Consider the following 22,857-nt stretch of genomic DNA (forward strand, 5'->3'; position numbering starts at 1 on the left):
AGTGAGTGGACAAATAAACTGTGATACATGCAGATGATGAAATAGTTAGAAATAAGCTAAGAAGCCATGAAAAGAAGGAAACATATGCATATTATTAAGTGAAAGAAACCAATATGAAAAGGTTACATATTGTATGATTCAATTCTATGACATTCTAGGAAAGACAAAAATACAGAGACAGTAAAAATATTAGCAATTGCCAGAGGTGGGGAAAAAGAGCAGATTCTTAGGAAAGTGAAAGTGCTATGTATACTAATATAGTATAGTGATATAGATAGATAGATAGATAGATAGATAGATATAGATATATAAATCAATTGTAACAAATAGTCTTGTGGAGGAAGTAACAAATTTATCCTCTGCATGTGCAAATATATTGCAAATCTCTGTACTTTCTGCTTAATTTTACTATGAACCTAAAACTGTTCTAGGGGATGGGGGTGAAGCTCAGTAGTAGAGTGCTTGCAAAACTCTAGGTTCAATCACCAGCCAGACTCAGCAAAAGTGAGGCACTAAGCAACTCAGTGAAACTGTCTATAAATAAAAATACAAAATTGGGCTGGGAACATGGCTCAGTGGTCACAAGTGCCCCTGAGTTCAATGCCTGGTTCCCAAAAAATAAAATAAAATAAAGGTTAAAAAGAGAATGCTTTTAAAAAGATTATATCATGAGATTTGAAGAGTCAACTATGTCCCTAAGTCACAGAAAAGAGTGACTCAATCTTTTCCCAGTTGCTGCTCTGGAGCACATCATTTCCTAGTTGAGTTCTTCCATCTCTGAACTTGGTCAGGTAGTGTTTTGTTTCCTCCACAGTAACAAATCTCTGGTTTGCAGCAGTGATGGATTCATTGGGTGGCATCATTTGATGAATGCCTTATCCTGCTTTTTTAGATCCTTGTGGAAACATCTTGCAGTAATCCTCTGACTCATCTGTGTCCTTCACTTGCTAGGTATGCATTGTCTTCAGAGAAATCCTTTGCTGATTCCTTTCCCCTAACTCAATCTATGAAGGTCAGTTTTTCCTGAACCGGGTTTTCACAGGATGTTTGCCAGGAGCAATCCAGGGCTGTTTCCTAGGCTCATGTAGACTTTGCTGTGATTGAAGTTTTGTACATTGTAAATTTCCTTACCTTTAAAGAATAAATGAGATACGTTGTACATGAAAAGTTATAAAGGTAAGACAAAGAGCTCTAAAAGATTGTTCAAATTATGTGCATGTACAATTAGGTCACAATGAATCCCACTATTATATATAATTATAATGTACCAATAAAAACCATTTTAAAAAACAAGGGTCAGAAACTGGGGGCAGTGGCACACACCTGTAATCTCAGAGGCTCGGGAGACTGAGACAGGAGGATCACAAGTTCAAAGCCTCAGTCAGTCAGTGAGGCCCTAAGCAACTCCACAAGACCATCTCTAAATAAAACACAAAAAGGGGCTGAGGATGTAATTTAGTGGTTAAGTGCCCCTGGGTTCAATCCTTGGTATAAAAAAAAAAATTGGGCCAATGGAGGAAACATTAATAAAAATACCTTTGCAGGGGGGAAAGTAAAAAATATAAAAAATAAGTCTAAAATATAAGGACTCAGGCCATGCATGGTGATGCATGCCTGTAACCCTAGTATTGAGAGGCTGAGGCAGGAGGATTTCAAGTTTGAAACCAGTCTCAGCAACTTAGCAAAGCCCTGAGCAACTTAGTCAGACTCTGTCTAAAATAAAAAATAAAAAGGGGGGGTGGGGGGAGGAAAATTAACAGAATGAGACAAACATCATTACCCTATGTACATGTGTGATTACACAAATGGTGCAACTCTACTTTGTGTACAACCAGAGAAACAACAGTTGTGCCCCATTTGTGTAAAATGAATCAAAATAGATTTTAAAAAAGATAAACTTTCTGTTGAAGTGGAAAAAAAAGGGGGGGGGGGGACTGGGGAAGTAGCTCAATGGTTAAGCAGTCCAGTTCAAAAAATAATAATAAAAATAAAAAATAGGGACTCAGCATATGAAGCAAGGCATACTATTACCTCAGACAACCTGTATGTGCCTGAGTTTGCATCTCAAGGGTGCAAACTGATGACCTTGGAGGTGAACATTATTCCCCCAACCCTAGGGCTTCACTCTTATCCTCAACTGTAATCGTTTCCTTACTTTCCTTTGTAGTTTTCCAACACTTGTGTTGTATTTTGAAAGAATGCATCTGCTGGCTCTGCCTGCTCTTTACCATTCTCTATACATGATCCCATACCTGTCTCCTCTTTGGTACTTCAACACAGCCATGCAGTCAGTCTCTTCAGACAAGCCTTTGTGATGTTGTCTTCCTAACACTAAACCTGGAAATAACCAAGACCCAAACCACTTGGTGCTTCCTGAACAGCAAAAAGTTTCCCTCACCTTACCACCCTGGTATGGTAATCAAACGTTAAGTGAGGTCCTAGAAATAATAGGCATGAAGACATCCTTTACATTTAATTAGTTTCACATTTCTAATTGCACAACATTAAAAAAATGACCTGCTGATCTGTTTATCCAGCCCACAGGGTAGAAAAAAATCTCTAAAATCTAAAAGTGTAGTTCAGAGGTTAATTTTGCACAGGCAAAATGTACAAAATATTAATAGAATGTTATATTAATAAAAATGTCCCAGAATTCATATACTTTTCAGGGTGATTGGAGGGCCTGGGGCTGTGTCAATGTCCTTGCTTTCTATCCCCTGGGAACAATCTTATAAAATAGTTCTGAATCAAACCCCAGAAGGGATGATTTCTCTCCTTCATTCTTCTATTGCTGGTTACTGTAATCATTTAACCAGGCCACTCAGTCTTGTCATCATTGGATGGTTTCTGCTTTTTGGTCACGCTTGCCAAAAGATTCATTTTAAACTAAAAGCCAAAAATTATATCTTCAACAAATGATGGTCTCACAGCCAGGATTGTAAGGACAGAATTGGATACTCAGCAAATGATGCCATAAGAAATTTATGGTAGGAAAAAAACGAGATTGTTGAAATTCTATATTGAAAAAAAAAAAAAGGAAAGAAAGAAGTTGATGGCATGTGTCTATAGTCCCAGCTACTTTGGAAGCTGAGGCAGGGGGATTGCCTGGAACCCAGACGTTTGAGGCCAGTCTAGGCTATATAGCAATCCCCATTTCAAAATAAATAGAAAGAAAAGAAACTGATGGTGCACAGGCTTCTTCATACCAACTAACATGTCCCACAAGAGTTGACTGGGGATCTGAGTGAGGGCTTCTAGGACTCTTGGGGTAGAATAGAAGCATGTAAAACACCATGACTCCATAGCTGGTGGGCATGGACTCAATTTGGGGAGATGAGCTTTTGCATTGGGCATTAGCACCACGTTGCCATCAGTGTGAGGTAACCCAAGTCACACATCTTCAGGAAATGTGCCCTCACACTGACTTAGAAACTCCATGAATAAACATGATGTGGCTTCCCATGTGCATGTGTTCTGGTGGTGAAGAAAACACACTGACTTGGTAATAGCTAAATGAGCCTGCTGTCCCAGCCCCTACCCCATAAGTGAGATGCCTGGGGAGGTAGGGGATGCCTGAGCAGATGCAGGGCAGCCCAGCTCCACCAGGGACACCTCTGCAGACTCATCTTCTGCTTCAGGCCTGATTTTCAGCAGAGAATCCTTACATTTTGAAGCAATCCCTGTCATGGTCAGCCAGGACAAAACTGTTCCTTTGCTCAGAGAAAAACAGGAGAAGTTTGAGAGCCAGGCTAAAAACCAGAGAGGCAGCCCCTACAAGCAGTTGGGATCCTAGCTGAGCATGTGGGGCCTGAGGACTCTTGAATTCATACCCCAGCTTTATCACAAGTTGGCTGTGGCTGCTCTGCATTTCCATTTTGCCTTTGTATAGAATAATGATAAAAGAGCCTCCCCTGGACTTGGTGTGAATTTTAAATGAGTTACTATGTGCAAGGAGCTTCAGACATCACACATCATGACTGTGCTGTGGTATGGTTCCTTCTTTTCACTGTTGATGGAGACCTGAAGGAAGATGGTTCCTTTGAGTTTTAGTGACCTATCTGGAGGTGAACTAAGGGCCACTGATTGATGACATGGAAGCAACTCATGAAAGCATCTCAGAATGTTTCTATAGCCAAAGCAACTCACCTGCCAAGCCTAATGTCAAGGGGGCAGGAAGTCCACACCCATCACTATGATGCCATGTGGCTAAATGCTACTACTGCAGGATAGTCAAGTATCCAGAGCAATCACTCACCCTCTTCCCTAAAGCTAAATGCTACAGCACATGCTTATTAGTAGTATTTCTTCAGTTGGAGTGTTGTCTATGTAGGCGTGCCTTGGGCCAGTGGACAATTTTAGATATGATGGTCAAAGAGGATAAAAGTCCTCAGACAAGAATGACCTTGTCACATTAGAATAGCATGGGGTCAGTGTAACCAGAGCAGGGAAGTAGAGGAAGATAGTGGGAGGGGCCCACAGATCACAGTGACACACTGTGATTGATGTAAAATGTGCAGAGAAAACTAGGCATGGTGGTACATGCCTATAATCCCAGAGACTTGGGAAACTGAAGCAGGAGGATTGCAAGTTCAAAGCCAACCTCAGCAACTTAGTGAGACCCTCAGCAATTTGGTGAATACCTGTCTCAAAATAAAAAGGTCTAGAGTATGGTTCAGTGGTTAAGCACCCAGGTTCAATCCCAGTACCAAAAAATAAATAAATAAAGTAAAATGTGCAGAGTCCACTGGGAAACAGAGGGCAGCAGAAGGATCCTTTCTTAGGCTTTCTCACTAGTTTAGATGCCAGAATGAGGATCAGAGTAGGAGCAATGAAGATGGTGGATAGGACTTGACATGCATTAAAATAGGAAATGGGACAGAAACAGGCTAGGTGTCCAGGTGAGCCTGGTCTTTTTATTGGAATGGGGAATGCTCATGGAGGACCATGTTCCTTAAGGCATGATCATCAGTAACTCTTGCTTTGAACGTGCTCAATTTGAGATGGTTGTAAGACACCCAAGCATGGATGTGCGTGAGACCGCTGCTACTTGAGTCTTGCATTCACAAAAATGGACTAGAGATAGAGGTTTATAGAATCAGCACAGATGAAATTTAAAGCCATAGTCCTCATAACTTCATTTAAGGAGGATGAAAAGATTAAAGAGGAAAAGTCCAAAGGCAGGGTCTATGGCACTGCCACTGCTAAAGGTAGATAAAGTGAATGGAAGTCCATTAAAAAAATGACCAGAATGGGCTGGGGAGATAGCTCAGCTGGTAGAGTGCTTGCCTTGCAAGCACAAGGCCCTGAGTTCGATCCCCAGTACCGCAAAAAAAAAAAAAAAAAAAAAAAAAAAAAAAAAAAAAAAAAAAAAATGACCAGGGAATATCACTTCAAGCTAAGTGGGGAAAGGGCTTCAAAGGACAAGGGAGAGTGAGGTCAGATGGAAAGCTGGAAGATGTGGGTGTGAGATGGTTGACCTATGTATTTGAAGGCAGTACAGTGACTAATAACCCTGAGGTCTGAAGCCACATGGATGTTTAAGGTGGGATACAGTCATGTCATAAAGGATGGCATATCATAAAGGATGCTTCCAGCGTAAAGGATTGGAAAATCTAACCAACATGGTTTAAACAATGGGGTATGATCTCCAAAGTCCAGGAATCTTTTAACCACACAAGCAGGGCTCCTGGTGGGCTTCTCCCCATAGTATGGATGGCACAGCAGCTTCAAACATAACTTACAAAGGAGGACATTTTTCCTGATTCACACACACACACACACACACACACACACACACACACACACCACTCTTTCTCCCTTGCTCCAATCCAGCTGGTCAGGATTGGGGCCAAACTGTCAATCTGACCCAACCCTAATCCCTGACAAAAGGAAAGGTTCTCAGAAGACCCTGCTCTCTGTGAAGTTGGCTCAGAGGACCCAAAGAATGGCATTACTTAGAGGAAAAAAGGATTGATTTGGGGGAAAGAAAAAACTTTGTTTTCAGAAATAAGGAGTGAAGGAAAGAAAGAGAGGAACTGAAGGAAGCATGAAAGAGGAAGGGGCAATGTGGCGGGACCAAAGTCACTAACCAACATGGGCAGGGGCGGTATGATCGCAGCCCCTCAGTCCCTCACCTGTTCCTTTGGTACTTTGGGCCAGGATCTCCCTGTATGAGATCTCCCTGTATGAGACGCCTTGCTGCAGGAAAAGCAGCACAACTCTGTTCATTGTGGGTACACCACATTCTGGGCAGGGCTGTGAAGGGCGGGGCAAGTAAGAGCTTTGTGACGCACCTTGAACGGAGCCTCTGATTTGCTGTTTGGGTGGGGGCGGAGCTGAGGGAGGCAGGAGGAGCGAGACTGAGAGACCTCTGGATCTTGGGATCATGGGATGGGAACTTCAAGTCTATGGCTCAGGTAAAGGCCCCTTCTGGGTCTGGCAAAGAGATACTTATGTCCCTTACCATTCTATGTGGACATCACAGAGAGCAAAAAGGCTGTAGAAAACAGAGGCTTCAAATACGCTCCATAGGTAATGTCATTGATGCCCAGGTTGTGCCACCCATTGGCCACTTTTATTTATTATTATTTTTTTTAATATTTGTAGATGGACTCAGTACCTTTATTTAGTTTTTTTGCTCATTTGTTTTTGCTTTTGTTTTGTTTTTTATGTGGGAATCAAACTCAGTGCCTCACTCGTGCGCTCAATCACAGAGCCACAATCCCAGCCCCATTGGACACTTCTGAGCTGCCATCCCTACCTAAGCCCCGCAAAGAAATGTAGTCTCTAAAACACACGAACAAGATGGAAATGGGGGAGGGGGGCGCTGAATGACAGGTGACAATGAAGGAAGTCGGAGTATCCTGGCCCAGCCAACAACCCCAACTCTGGAGACTACAACATACACCAGGATGTCTGCAATGAAAAGACATGAAAAGGTTTAGGCCAGATGGTGAGGCTGCCCATGAGGTAGTGGTTGGGGCTCAGGGCTGGAAAGAGAATTCTCTGCATAACAAGATCACAAGGGTGCTAGTGGCCCTCTGCCTGAAAATCTGAAGCCTGGTTCTACTTGTCAGGAGGGTTTTGAACATATAAATTTGGGAGGCATTTTTTTCTGGAGAGTAATTTCTATAGGAGGTGGGGATAACCGAACAACACATGGAGCTAAATAGCAAAAATTTTAAATGCTTCAAACCTTGTCAGACAGTGAAGAAAAGTTCCAAAAATTAAACCCCATATTTGAGGAACTAAGGCACAAAACACTTTAAAAAAAAATCTCTTCAAAGAAGTGTCTAGGCTTAAAGATTTGCTAATATTAATAGAAAATCTTCTAATTTAGAAATCTAAAAGAATTTAAAGAATATACTAGAAAGCTATTTATCTATGGACCAATTGCAAGATTCTATAAAGAATTTTACAGACCAATATCTTAGAGGTTAAAAAGCACCCCTCCCCACTCCTGAAGCTAAGCAAAGGCACAAAGCTGAATTCCATCCAGTTCAGAAGGAAAACACTGGCCTGCAGAAGATGCTGGAGCAGTTAAAACAGGAAGCCCCAAACCAGCAGAAGGTGAGAACTCACATAAGTTTTCTTCCAGAAGCTTTGCCTTACAGAGTAAATGATGAAAGATTACAAACAGTTGCAGTGGGGAGCATAAATTTGACCTGAACAGAGAGAGAAGATAAAACATCACAAGAGACAGAGGACAGATGTCACCAGACAAAAATCTTTCTTAATCAGGGTTGAAAAAGGAGGTGAGTAGTTCCAATGCTGTGTGAGTCATGACACATTGCAGAGGCACAAGCAAGACTAAAGAATGTATACAAGATCTTATTGAGAACCTTTATGACCTCCATCAACTGAAGTTTGGGTTCTGCAACAGAAGCAGAATGCACATCTATATGTGATAGCTACATGTGAAACATGAATCTTCACATGCCCATTCTCGCAGCTCCATCCATGGGCCTCTACAAAGACCTCCTCATGCTTACACTCCTGTTACTTCCTTGGGCTGCTGTAACAAATTACCAAAAACTTAGTGACATAAAAGAACAGATTTCTTTTTCTCTCACACAGTTCTGGAGGCCAGGAAAATCAAAGGAAGGTCTGAAATCAAGGAAACCAAGTTGTCATCAGGGCTGATCTCACTGTAGAGGCTCTAGGGTTAAATCTGTGCCTTGCTTCTTTCAGCTTATGGTGTCAGCTTGTTTGAATTCAGCTTGACATGACTGCATCATCTCAAGTCTTAACCACCATGTCTGATTATCAGTGGTTGGTTGTCCCTGCAAAGCTTCCTAGCATAATATAAATAGATAAAACCAAGATGGGGGTATAGCTCAGTGGTAGAGTATTTGCCTAACATCCCTGGGTTGAATCTCCAGCACTACAAAAAAGAAAGAAAGAAAATAACCATTAGAGTGGTATGTGGAGCTTTACAACAGGATCCTGGCACTAGGAATGTGCCTAACTCTTCTATATTAATCTAAGATAAACCAGGTCCACTCTGACTTGGATTCTGAAGTCATTATAGTCCTAACCAAAGACCACATTTCTGTTAGTAAATCCCAAGTGCACTCTGTGCAATCCTGACTCTGCCTGCCTTTTTGTGTTTTATGGTACTTTGGGGCCTGTTCTCATACATAGTACCAAGTTGTTCTAGAATATGCCAGCATCCTTGGGTTTGTGCCTACATCACCCCCATGTCTGTGTCCATGGTCATGTGACCTCTTCTATGCCCATCTAATCTCCCTCTGTCACTCTTTTATAAGGACAATCATGATAACATTTAGGGCCCACACATCCAGGATGATTTCATTTGAAAAATGCTGAATCTCAAGTGCAGAGACACTTTTTCAAAATAAAGGCACTGTTATGGTTTAGATGGAAGGTGTCCCCCAAAAGCTCACATGCAAAGCAATGCAAGAAGGTTCAGAGGAGAAGTGATTGGGTTGTGAGAGTCTTAATCAGTGAATTAATCCCCTGATAGGGATTGATTGAGTGGTAACTGGAGACAGGAAGTGTGTGACTGGACAAGGTGGGAACTGGGGCATGACTTTGGGGTATATATTTGTATATGGCAAGGCAAGACTTTCTCTCTCTGCTTTCTGATCATCATTTGAGCTGGTTTCCTCTGCCACACTCTTCCACCATGATGCCCTGCCTTACCTTAAGCCACAAGGAATGGAGTCTGCTGTCTATGGATTGAAACTGTGAGCCCTTAAAAAACCCTTTCTTTCTCTACAGTTATTCTGATCGGGTCCTTTTAGACAAAGCAAATAAAAAGCTGACTAAAACAGGCACATTCACAGGTTCCAGGATTAGGACAAGGATATATCTGGAGAGGATGCAATTTCCAGCCTACCATACCTCCCAGTCCTCCTAAATTTCTGATCATCAGCTAAGGAACTAACCCCTGTCCATGAGTTAACATAGTGTCTAATCTTAGTCCACTTTTTACACACAGTGAATGACTAGGTGCACTGCCAGAATTTCTGCCCTTTGGAGGGATTTTCCCTCACCACTGTTCTTCAGGGCTTCCTCATGTGGGGCTATGGCACTATTTTTGATGTACACTCACCTTACAAGTCAACCCATTCAAGCTTGGTCCCTTTCCTCCCACTCATGTCAAGACCCCTTGCACAACCCCAGTTCTGACCTGAATGAGAGAGGAGCCCTAATGAACATTAGTGGGTGATGCAGGTCCTGGACCCTCTACTGTGCAATTTTGTGTGTCATCTGGCCCTCTCATGCTCAGAACTGGGATGAATACTACCATTAACTATGGTGTGCTTAAGTCCAATGACCTCATGTCTTGCTGGGCCTAGTAGAACCCAGCTCAAGACAGGTGGCTCTGGCTGCAAAGTCACTTGATGTCTCTTGGTGGGTACTCTGTCCCCATCAGAGTTCAGGAGTACTTAAGGGGCTGTTTTGTTTGGGGGGATTTGGATGGCATATATCTATAATTCTTGTTATAGATGGTATGGCCTTGATTCAGAACCCTATGGGTTTACATTGTGATAACTCACAATGGTACTTGCCATAAATTTCAAATAGCATCTTTTCTTACCACAGATACTGTAAGTACAGTAAATTCCACCAGATTTTATGGTGCAAGGATTTAGAGCTGCTAACATGGCCACAACCTGAACTTACTACAGACCAAAGCCAACAGTCCTTCATGTAGCTCAGAAATGGGCCAGAACAGCATTTCCACCCATGAAATTTGCTATCTTCAAACTCCAGGGAGTTTACTATACATGGTACTTTATCTTATTGGTGGGAGATATAAGATACAATCATTTACACCAGGCACAGTGGTACACACCTGTAATCCCAGCAACTCGTGAGGCTTAGGCAGGAGAATTGCAAGTTCAAAGTCAATCTCATCAACTTAGTGAGGCCCTGAGCAACTTAACAAGACCCAGTCCCAAAGATTTAAAATTAAAAAAGCAGGCTGGGTATAAGTGCCCCTGGGTTTAATCCCTGGTTTAAAAATAAATAAATAAAATGCAATCATTTATAGTTTACTTTGGAGGAAAATGTTCAAACATATCCTAAACCACAGGACCCCTAAAATCTCCAGTGATGAGTTTAGCATGGTGGAAGAATATCTAAAATCAATATATGCAAATTAATTGTGTACACATAAAATAACTCAAAATGGATCATCAACCTAAATGTAAAAGCTAAACCACAAAATTTGCATAGCCTGGGTTAACAGCTGATCCAGATTAACCTCATGTTTATCCCAGGTATTGATCCTTAGCCAATGCTGTGAAATGTATTAATTAAAGATAAATGATGGGAGCTGGGGCATAGCTTAGTGGTAGAACATGTGCTTCTTATGCACAATGCCCTCGTTTCAATCACCAGAATCAAAAAAAAAAAAAAAAAGGAAGATAGAAAACAAAACAAACAAACAATAAATAAATAAATAAATGACATCTATAATATCTATTACCATGGGTCCATGAGTTGTTTCAGGGCAGGACTAGGCCATCAACATTGCTGAATAATAATTGAATTTATAATTTGCACATGGATTTAGTAGAGTCTGGAGGATTTTGAAAGTTAAGGTGGTCACAAAGCTGGAATGTGCCTAGGTGACCAGCTTAATTTTATACTATTGTACTTCCTCACCTCCACCATACACAAAAGTTGGGCTTCATAGTACCGAGGTGCTACATACACAGTGCACAAGTGGTTCAAGCTCTGAAATCACAGTGCATCCTGTGTGTCTCCGTAATGAAAATGCAAAGAAGCCTACACCTGAGGTCCCCAAACTCCCCCATTGCTTTTCCTTCCACTGTTGCTGCTATGCCTGAAACAGTGTGAGTATAAACTGTTTGAATCTTAAAGGTCCTTTCAGCAGAACACCTAAGGTGTTTAATGTGTAATTAACATAAATTCTATAAAAATTTATGATGATCTTTGGTTTAGTAAAGATTGATTAAGTATAATCCACAAATTAGACTTCACCACAATTAAAATTTTTGTTCTTCACTATTACAGAATGAAAAGAGAAGTCAGAGACTGGGAGGAAAATATTAGTAAAATAGATATCCAATAAAGGACTTGAAGTTGGAATACATAAAAAAAATTATTATTTATAACTCATTATAAGACAACAAACTTTTTAAAAATTCAAAGAGTATTTTTGTATTTCACCAAAGAGGATATTCACTGACATAACTCATGAAAAGATGTTCAACATCATTAGCTATTAGGGAAATACAAATTAAACCCACAAGGAGATATCACTATACTGGAGTGACTAAAAAAAATAATGTTTAACACAAGCTGAGCACAGTGGTGCATGCCTGTAATCCCAGATACTCAGAAGGTTGAGATAGGAGGACTGCAAATTTGAGACCAGCCTGAGCAATTTAATGAAACACTGTTTCAAAATAAAATAAAAATAAGGTTGGGGATGGATATAGCTTAGAGATGGTGTGCTTGCCTAGCATGGGCAAGGTTCAATCCTCAGTACCACCAACACACATACAAAAGAATATTTATTTTCATTTTATGTTATTTATTACATTGCTAAGAGATAGTACACAATGGAAAAAGTGAAAATGAAGAGCCAGATACAGTGGCAAGCCTATAATCCTAGCTACTTAAGCAGCTCAGGCAAGAGGATCGCAGGCCCACAACTCTGTCTCAAAGTTAAAAAGAAAAAAATCCTGGAAATGTAACTCAGTGGTAGAATGCCCCTGGGATTGATCCCCAGCAGGAGAGGGGTAATAATCTGGCACAAAATAATGCAGAGAAACTAAATCACACATCGCCAGTAGTAATGTAAAATAGTACAGCCACCCTTGAAACAGTTGGTAATTTCTTATAAAATTACTTACCATACAACCCAGCAATCACACATATCAAGAAAAGTGAAAACTTACACTCACTCCTTGATCATAAATGTTCATAGAGGTATTATTAATAATTGCCATAGAGCTAGGGTCATGGCTCAGTGGTGGAGCGCTTGTCTAGCATGTGTGAGGCACTGAGTTCAAGTCTCAGCATCACATATAAATAATAAAATAAAGGTCCATCAATATCTAAAAAAATTATTTTATTAAATAAAATAATTGCCTTAACCAGGGGAAAACTCAAATGGATGAACATTTAAACAAACTTTGGCACACTCTATATCATGTAATATTTGGCAATAAAAAGGAACGGACTGCTAATATGTTCAACAACTTAGATGGATCTCAAGCAGATTATGCTAAGTGAAAAGTCAATCATGCCAGACACAGTGTGGCTCATGCCTGTAATTCCAACAGCTCAGGAGTCTGAGGCAGGAGGATCTCAAGTTCAAGGCAAGCCTCAGCAACTTGGCAAGGCCCTAAACAACTTAATGAGATGCTGTCTCTAAACAAAATACATAAAAGGGCTGGGGATGTGGCTCAGTGGTTGAGCGACCCTGGGTTCAATCCAGAACATCCACCCAAAAAAAAAATGAGTTTTATTTTTAATAGTTAAGAACTGAAAACAATCTGAATGTTCATCAACAGGTAAATTGATAAATTGTGATATATTCAAATAATAGAATACTATTTCAGAATAAGGAGAGACATCAACAAAGATCTCAAAACAATTATACTGGTGGAAAGAAACCAGACAAAAGAATATATGCTATAAGAGGGGTGGGAGGGGTGGGGAGAAAGGAAAAAAATAACAGAATGAATCAAACATTACCCTATGTAAATGTATGATTATGCAAATGGTATGCTGTTACTCCACGTACAAAAAGAAACAACATGTATCCCATTTGTTTACAATAAAAATAAATTTAAAAAGAAAAGAATATATGCTATAGGACTGGGGATATAGGTCAGTTGGTAGAGTGCTTGCCTTGTAAGCACAAGGCCCTGAGTTCAATCCCCAGTACCACAAAAAAAAAAAAAAAAAAAAAAAAAAAAAAAAAAAAAAAGTATATGCTATATGGCTCACTCTATATAAAAGTCTAGGAAAAAATCAGGCTGAGACTGTAGCTCAGTGTCAGAGTGCTTGCCTAGCATATATGAGGCACTGGATTTGATCTTTAGCACCACATAAATATAAATAAATAAAGGCATTCTGTCCACCTACAACTACAAAAAAAATTTTTTTTAAAGTCTAGAAAATGCAAACTAATCAGACAGAAAGCAGAGTAATGGCTGCCTGGTATTAGCACTTGGGAGTGGGCCAGCAGGAAAGGAAGAAATGGATTACAAAAAAAACTCAAGGACTTTAGGGACTGGGAATGTAGCTCAGTGGGAGAGGGCATACAGAAGGCCCTGGGTTTGATCAACAGCACCATCAAAAAAAAAAAACAAAACTTGGAAAGGTTTGGGTTAATTTTCCTGGTTATGGTGATTTCATGGTCATATATACCTGTCAAAACTCCTCAAACTTTGTTTTACATTGTTTTTTTGTTAGTTTTTATTTGATTTGATGATGCTGGAGAATTGAATCTAGTTTCTTGCACAGGCTAGGCAAGCATTCTATCACTGAACTACTCCCCTAGTCCAAATTTTACAATTTAAATATAGTCAGTTTCAGGGCTATGAATGTAGCTCAGTGGCAGAGCACACACAAGGCCCTGGGTTCAAATCTCAGCACACATCTCCAAAAATATATATAGGCAGTTTATTGTTTGTCGAATATTCCTCAGTGAAGTTGTAACAATAAAAACCTTCACTAATGTGGGAACCCATAGAATTTGTCTCCATTCCTCCGAAGTGCACATACCTTACCAAATCTTCAAACATAATTTCCATGCTTCTTTATCTTCTATACCAATTAACCAATTATAGTGATTTTATCAATATAATGGGTGAATGGGATGGTCTATAAGAATGTTGCCATATCCAACTTTATGTTCTGCCTCCTCTCATCTTGTCCCAGCACCCTTGGGACTCACACACACACAATTGTGAGCTGGTCACCATGGCTGAGACCTGTAACTTCTTCAGAATTTGGTCCCTTTCCTTTCTTACCATACCCATCACTTCCCCTGTCAAGTGGAGTCAAGTCTTGACTCAAGCTTTTGTGACCAGGAGGGGAGGTGGGGGCTGTTCCCAAGAGGCAGTTGTTGCCTTGTAAGTCAAAGGTGGCGTCACACCTTTTTGAGGTGCATAAGAGGCATTCCTGGGAATCTAAGGGCTTCAGACTCTCTATTTAACCCTCAGGGAACCTCACTAAGGGTTCATCATTTTTTTTTTTTTTTTTCAGCTCTTTTAAGCTTTGGGCCACATTCTCAGCATTTCCAGTCCTCCAACAGCAGGAAATAAAGTCTCTTTAATACAGCCTGGAAAGCCCAGCGACTTTGACACTTTACCTTCAGTTGGTGATGAGTCATGCTCGCCTTTTTCTCCAATCAACAGTCTCAACAGCATCCATCCAAATTCCAGACCTTATCATTAGTCCTGCCCCAAAATCTTCCAGAAGCCTGAGTTATTACATCCCATCCCAACTCACCAATTGTGAAAGTCCTAATAATTTCACCTACTACAAAATGCCAGGGGATATGACCCCTCAGTGGTGGTGGCCAGCTGGAGGTGCAGTTCTAGAATCCCATTTTAGAGTCCGCTTCCTCTACCCTCCCTGGACCCAAGTGCCTTAGATTTGGTTCCCTGAGAAATGGCACACACTTGCCATGTGCAGCAGAAAGTTTACTGGGGATTATTCTCAGAAACAGCACCTATGGATGATAAGGGGAACTGGTTGGGCAGAAGCAGTGTTGAGTTGGGATGCACTTCCTTTCACCTCACAGGGAGCTCTGGAGCTTGGCTTATTGGTCAAAGACATCCTGCCTGGAGGCAAAAAACACCTATATTACCAAGTCAGTGCCAGGTTTCCAAGAGAGGGGACTTGACCTTAGGGCAAGGACAATTTCTGGAAAAGACTCTACCATTAGCAGCCATTGTTCCCAATAGCAGCAGGACTAAATGCATGTGTCCTGAGGGGTTCTTGGCCATGGGTCCCTGCTCCCAATGCCAGTCGTTCCCTGAAGTTTCCCCTGGTGCATAGAAAACAGAGTTCTCTGAAAGTCCCTTCCAGCACTATCATCCTTGCCCCTCTGTGCAGCTCCAGGGCTCCACAAGGGACTGTGTAATGTTGAAGATGGGTGCACTTCCAGTTTTGAATCCCATGAGGACCAGACTGGCAGACAGTACCAAGTAACATGGAGAGGAGAGTGGAAGGACCATCAGGCTGAGCACACTATGGGTTTGAACTGTCCTAGGAAAGCTGGCTACCTGGAACAGACACTAGGTCAGGGAAGCACTTGGAGCTGAGGTGAAATAGGTAGGGAGTAGTAGGGGGAGGTGATGTTAAAGATTGTTGCTGAGGTGCTAGAACAAGGAAGAAGGAGAAAACCATAGGATTTCTAACAGAGGCCAGACATAGCCAGAGCAGTGGGGTGGGGGTGGGTGGATGGTCAAGGGCTTCATAACTGCCAAAAAAAAAATTGTGATGCAACCACCAAGTGCAGCCCTCTGGCACTTACCCCTAACCTGCTCCTCACTCCAGGGCTCCATCTTCCTGGATTATACCTGAATTGATGGAGACAGGAATCATGCAGTGGTGGCCTAAGCAAAGCCTGGGGTTTATTTACCTTCACTATGGAGACTGGTAATGAATTGGCTTACTGGGATGGACAGAATTAAGACCTAGGGGAGAAAGGCCAGCTCTGTCCATCTCCCACTAGCACTGCCTCTTCCCCCACCACTTGCCCAAGTCCTACCATCAAGTGCAAGGACAATCTGAATAAGCCTCCAAGTAGATTTTCACCCAGAGCCTTCTAATAAGATCCCAGCTGATCAAAGCTTGTCTTGAGACTCCGAGACCCTCTGTAACAGCCCCATGCCCAGCACACAGGACTCCTGACCTCCAAAATTGCAAAGATTGCTATCTTTGGTGTAAGTAGTTACAAAGAATACTAATACATACTAATACACCTTTTTGCTGGGCATGGTGGCACATGCCTGTAATCCCTACAACTTGGGAAGCTAAGACAGAGGATAGAAAGTTTGAGGTCAGACTGGACAACTTTTGGAGACCCTGTCTCAAAAAGCAACAACAAAAAAGGGCTAGAAATGTAGCCCAGTGGTAGAACACCCCTGAGTTCAATCCCCAGTACCACCAAAAAACAACCAACCAACAAATCAAAAACCTAACACATATTATAATTTTATTTTGTTTATTAAACTATTTATTTGTGGAACCAACCTAGATGTCCTTCAATTGATGAATGGATAAAGAAACTGTGGTATATATATATACAATGGAATATTACTCAGCCATAAAGAATGATAAAATTATGGCATTTGCAGGCAAATGGATGAAATTGGAGAATATCATGCTAAGTGAGATAAACCAATCTCAAAAAACCAAAGGACGAATGATCTCACTGATAAGCAGATGATGAAACATAATGGGGGGGTGGGAGGGGTTAGTGTTAGGGTTAGGGTTAGGTTTAGGGTTAGGGTTAAGGAGGGGGGCAAGAATGGAGGAAGGAAGGACTGTATAGAGGGAAAAGAGGGGTGGGAGGGGTGGGGAGGAAGGGAAAAAAAAACAGAATGAATCAAACAGCATTACCCTATGTAAATTTATGATTACACAAATGGTATGCCTTCACGCCATGTACAAACAGAGAAACAACATGTATCCCATTTGTTTACAATAAAAAAATAAAATAAAATAAAATAAATAAAAAAATTTTAAAAACTATTTATTTTGCAGTGCTGGGGATTAAACCCAGGGCCTTGTACATTCTAAGCAAACACTATCACTGAGCTACATCCCCAGCCCATCATGTAAGTTTTATTTATTTATTTAGATACCAGGGATTGAAGCCAGGGGCTCTTGATCACTGAGTAACATCCCCATCCCTTTTTAGTTTTTATTTTGAAAGAGGTTCTCACTAAGTTGCTTAGGGTCTTGCCAAGCCTTGCTAAGTTGCTGAAGCTGGCTTTGAACTTGCAATTCTCCTGCCTCAGTCTCCTGAGTAACTGGGATTATAGGTGTGTGCCACCACATCCAGCCCATCATGTAATTTTTTTTTTTTTTTTTTTTTTTTGGTACTGGAGATTAAACCTGAGGCACTTTACCACTGACAGATTCCCCAGCCCTTTTTTTTTTTTTAATTTTGAGACAGGCTCTTGTCAAGTTGCTCAGGGCCTTACTAAATTGCTGAGGCTGATCTTTTTTAAACATTATATATAAATTATTTATTATTTATTATATTATTATATTATTTACTTTTAGCTGTTGGTGGACCTTTATTTATTCATTTATTTATTTATTTATTTACATGTGTTGAGAATCGAACACAGTGTCTCACACATGCTAGGCAAGCACTCTAACACTGAGCTACAACCCCAGCCCTGTGGCTGATCTTGAATTCACAATCCTCCCACTTCAGCCTCCCAAATCACTGAGGTTACAGGCATGTGCCACCTTGCCCAGCCCATCATGTAAATTTTAATGACTTAGAACTCAAGATGGTTTAGACACACAGACCAAGTTTAGGGAAACCCTCACTCAGGTAAAATGGTGCTAAGTTTTAGCAGACATTTTTTTATTTTTTAAACAGTAATGGGGCTTGAACCCGAGGCCTTGTGCATCTAGGCAAGTGGTCTGCCACTGAGCTATACCCCCAGTCCCTGAGTAGACATTCCTAAACGTGCAGCCGCTTGTACCTGGGCTACAGTATTTCTGAAGTAAGTGTAAGTTTCCTTCCCAGGAATTCATGGATCTGGACTAAGACATTCAGAGGAAATAACTACCTATCATAGAAGGTAAAATGTCAAAACCAAGAAAAAAGTGTATACAAAGATCTGGGGAGCAGGACAAGATAGGCCAAATGGGATGAAATCTTTCCTGAAGAAAGGAAATTGACCTTTGGCTCTGGGGAAGGAAGACATGGAATTTTTGAAGAGGGAGGCAAACAGGACAAGCACAGCCAAAAATGTCCCCAGAAGTTGTTACCCTGGTCTATGTCCCTTCTGTACCCACCTCCTCAATCCTCCTTGTGTCCCACAGCTGCCAGCAAGAGAGTCCTAGCTTTGATGCCAAATTGGAACAAGTATCTGGAATCTGTTTGGCAGAATCTGCGCAAACCCTGTAGTTCCTGTTATTCACATTTCATTCCAAGGAACAATCCAAATAAAAGACTTAGCAGATTGAGGTGGCACAGCCCTGTTATCCCAGGAGGCTGAGGCAGGAAGATTGCAAGTTGCAGGCCAGACCAGGCAACTTAACAAGACCCTGTCTCAAAAAATAAAAAGGGCTGGAGATGTTGCTCAGTGGTAAAGTGCCCCTGAGTTCGATCCACAGTACCCTCAAAAAAATGGTTAACATTTTTTTTCTTGGTTCCATGAATGGTTCCATGAATTGAACCCAGGGGTGCTTAACCACTGAGCTACATCCCCAGTCCTTTTTATTTTTTTTCTTTTCAGACAGGGTCTCGCTAAGTTGCTTAGGGCTGAGCAACTAAAATTGCTAATTTGCTGAGGCTGGCTTTGAACTCACAATCCTCCTGCCTCAGCCTCCTAGGTAGCTGGGATTACATGTGCACATGCACCAACCTACCTGCCCAGCTCCATTAATCTTAAGACCCAGATCCAGAAACTATCTAAATGTCCACAGCAGCAACAGAGAGGACTAAATTGAAGTATATACATCAATGTAGTACTGTACAATAATGAGAATAAAATAACCTCAACTGCATGGAAGAAATGCCTAAAACAGTACATCCTGTGTGCTTCCATTTATATGAAGTTCAAAGACCAGAAGAATGAACTTGTGGTTACAAGTTCAGAGTGTGGCTCCTCATGCAGAGTGGTCTCTGGACCTGCTAATGTTCTATTTCTTGACCTGGATGCTGGTTCCAAGGTATGCTCATTTTGTAAAAATTTCATCAAGCCAGACACTTCATAGACTTTTCTATATGTATATGTTACTTCGATTAAAAGTTTTTGTTTGTTTGTTTGCAGGATGTGGTGGCACACACCTGTAATCCCAGTGGCTCAGGAGGCTGAGGCAGGAGGAGCAGGAATTCAAAGCCAGCCTCAGCAACATAGTGAGGCCCTAAGCCACTTAGCAAGACCCTGGGAACCCAAGGTACAATCCCTGGTACCAAAAAAAAAAATGGTTTTGCTTTGTTTGTTTGGTTGTGGTGCTGGGGATTGTGTATGTTTAGTGCTCTACCACCGAGTTACATCCCCAGTCCAAATGTTTTTTAAACTAATAAATTTTAAAGTCACAAGCTTATTCACAGAAGCATTTGAAACCTAGGGTCTGCCAAAATGGACACTAACCCCTGAGCATTGAATAAAGATCATTAGCCTAACTCTTAGGCACATTTTACAAATGAGAAAACTGAGGCTTACAATCACTGCCCCTAAGCTGGTACTCTCTGACCACAAGTCAGAATCATACTAGCAACCAGGTTCTACCAGCTGATGACTGCTCATCATGGCCACTTTGCAGCTCAAGAGCAAGATGCATCAGCAATACAGTACAAAAGCAGCAACCCATGCATGAGCACAAGGTCATCACAAAGAGCATGGGCAAGATGTGAACATGTCAGTGACATAAAGCATGTATGTTTAAAACATTTTTTGTACCATTGAGGGACCCATACATGCTATCTATGCGAGAAATGTATTACATTTTTGTCTTAAAGGTCTACTTTCTATTGTTAATAAAATACCACAGAATGGGTAAATTATAAGGGAAAGATATTTGTTTTGGTTCATGTTTCCAGTCCAAGGTCAAGGGGCTACATCTTGTTGGCAGAGTCCAGAAACAGCACAGGGTAAGATATGGGGAATGTGGGGGAGGTCAAGTCCAACTTACTTTTATAGCAGACCCACTCTCAAGATTACCATTAATCCATTAATCACCTGAATAAACTAATCTGTTCATTAGATCAGAGCCCTAATAACCTCTTAAAGGTCCCATCTCTTATAGTAATGTCTCATAATGAGGATTAAATTTTAACAGGAGTTAAAGAGGGCAAACTCTAGCAATACCTATCTTCCTACACATAAAAATGTGGCTGGGTATGATATAGCTCAGTTGGTAGAGCACAAGGCCCTGGGTTCAGTCCCCAGCACAGCAAAAAAAAAAAAAGAAATGTAGAGTGGTTCAATAATAAGTATACAGATGGTCCCCAACTTGCACTGGTTTGGAATGACTTTTTTGCTTTATGTTGGTACAAAAGTGATTTACATTCAGTAGAAACCATACTTGGAACCCAGCACATGGTGTATGCCTATAATTCCAGCAACTTAAGAGTCTGAGGCAGTAGAATCACAAATTCAAGGCCAAACTAGGCAACTTAGTGAGCCCCTGTCTCAAGATAAAAATAGATGAAGGTAAAGTGCCCCTGGGTTCCATTGACGGTACCACCGAGAAAGAGAGCGAGAGAGAGAGAGAGAGAGAGAGAGAGAGAGAGAGAGAGAGACAAAAGAAAGGGCAAAAAAAACTTGGAATTTTGAATTTTGCTCTCTTTCCAGGATGACTACCAGTATTTTACAGTAGAGTGTGTTGTCAATGTTTTTTAGATACAGGTGTTTAATACATTACATGAGATATTCAACACTTAATTATAAAATAGATTTTATGTTAGATTACTTACAGTTAGATAAGATGTTCTAAGCACATTTAAGGTAGGCAAGGCTATGCTATGATGTCTTGTAGATTAGATGCATAAACTACATTTTTTTTCACTTGTAACATTTTCAATTTATGTAGGCTTGCAGGGAAGTAACACCTTCATAAGGCAAGGAGCATCTGTATAAAAATGCATAGAATGGTTAGACAAGTATAGTAGTTATACTAATATTAAAGAATAAATTTAAAAATATAGACTAGGACAAAAATCAATTCTAGGCAGACATGGTGGCTCATACCTGTAATCCCAGTGATTCAGGAGGCCAAGGCAGGAAAACTTCGAGTTCAAAGCCAGACTCAGCAACTTAGGCCCTAAGCAACTTAGCGAGACCCTGTCTCAAAATAAAAGACTTTTTAAAATCTGGAGATGAAAAAGATGACTCAGTAGTTCAATAATTCTTGGTTCAGTTCCTGGTACCAAAGTAAATAAATAAATAAGTGAAAAGGGCTGGGGATGTGACTCAGTGGTTTCAATCCCCAGTATCAAATAAAATAAAAATTTTCAATTTTTTAAAATCAGTTCTAAGAAAATATATACACACACAAATCTCTACAGATTGGTAAATTTTATGTGTTTCCTATATTATGTGGTTAGGTAAATATGATGTTTAAATGGGTATATATAAATAGAAAAAGAAAGGGAATATAGAGATACTATAGGACCAGGGATGGAGCTCAAGTGGTAGAGTGCTCATCTTGCATGCAAAAGGTCCGGGTTCAGAACTCAAGGAAAAAAAAATTTTTTTGCTTTTTTTTAAAGTTTTTGTTATGGTGCCAGGAATGGAACCCAGGACCTAGAACATGCTAGGTGAGTGCTCTATTACTGAGCTACACCTCATACCCGCACATTTCTTAACAGATAAGCTGTATGTAGTGATTCAATAAATGTATATCCAGATACTTAATGGTTAGTTAAGTTTACCTGTCAAGGCACCCGGACATTCTGCAAACATGTTTTTCCCACCAAAACTACAGTTGGCTCAAGCTGCAAGTGGTCCTGTTCAGTCCGGTGTTAAAGGAGCCAGCAAGAAAACAGAGCTTGTGGTGGCCAGTACCCACGGGAGGTGGGGGAGGAGGGCGGGCAGCACAGTCAGTGGGGAGAATGGATGGGAAATGCAAGAGTGTGACAGTCACGGTATGGAATGTATAATAAGCCCTCTGTGTTCCAGGAACTTCCCTAAAACCTGTACAGGAATCACTCCTTTCGTTTTACCTACCCGGAAATAGATTATTCTGCCAAGATAAAGTAAAAGAAACTGGGACCCAAGAAAGAACAGCTAGCACACCAGTAACTTTATAAACCATCACGATGGCATGAAAATGGGTAGGCTAGTCCTGATTTTGAAAACTTCAGAGCTTGGGGATATAGATCAGTGCTAGAGTGCTTGCCTACAGAGGCGAGGCCCTGAGTTCGATCACCAGCAGACAGAGGGAGAAAAAGACAGCGTGCCAGAGCATAGGCTTCAGGTTTGAACAAATTTCTAGCCACCCAAATCTTCTCCGGGTGCAAAGATCCAGCACCGAGAGGAGCTGCTAGGAGGGTAGGAATGATGCGGAGACAATCCTTCAACGCCCCCTTATGGCCATCGGAGGTAAAACTGGCCGATCTCCCACAAAAGAAAACTGCGGTGGGATTCCACACCCCCACAGGCCAGGCCCACCCTCAGAGGCCAGACCACAGAAAGG

The 22,857-nt window shown here is 41.1% G+C and overlaps 1 long non-coding RNA gene across 2 annotated transcripts; it reads right to left on the minus strand.

Annotated features, from left to right (window-relative positions):
* Positions 1 to 988: 988 nt before the first annotated feature.
* Positions 989 to 21,466, minus strand: LOC124984431 (uncharacterized). 2 transcript variants are annotated; one of them, XR_007108670.1, is made up of 3 exons: positions 21,411 to 21,466; positions 21,137 to 21,291; positions 989 to 1,131 (listed from the first exon to the last, which is right to left on the minus strand). It is a non-coding gene; the product is annotated as an uncharacterized LOC124984431 (long non-coding RNA). The 2 variants fall into 2 exon arrangements; XR_007108671.1 differs by lacking the exon at positions 989 to 1,131 and adding an exon at positions 15,934 to 16,043.
* Between the last annotated feature and the right edge of the window lie 1,391 nt (positions 21,467 to 22,857).

This window comes from Sciurus carolinensis, chromosome 5 (genome assembly GCF_902686445.1).
Source record: "Sciurus carolinensis chromosome 5, mSciCar1.2, whole genome shotgun sequence".
Classification (NCBI taxonomy): Eukaryota; Metazoa; Chordata; class Mammalia; order Rodentia; family Sciuridae; genus Sciurus; species Sciurus carolinensis.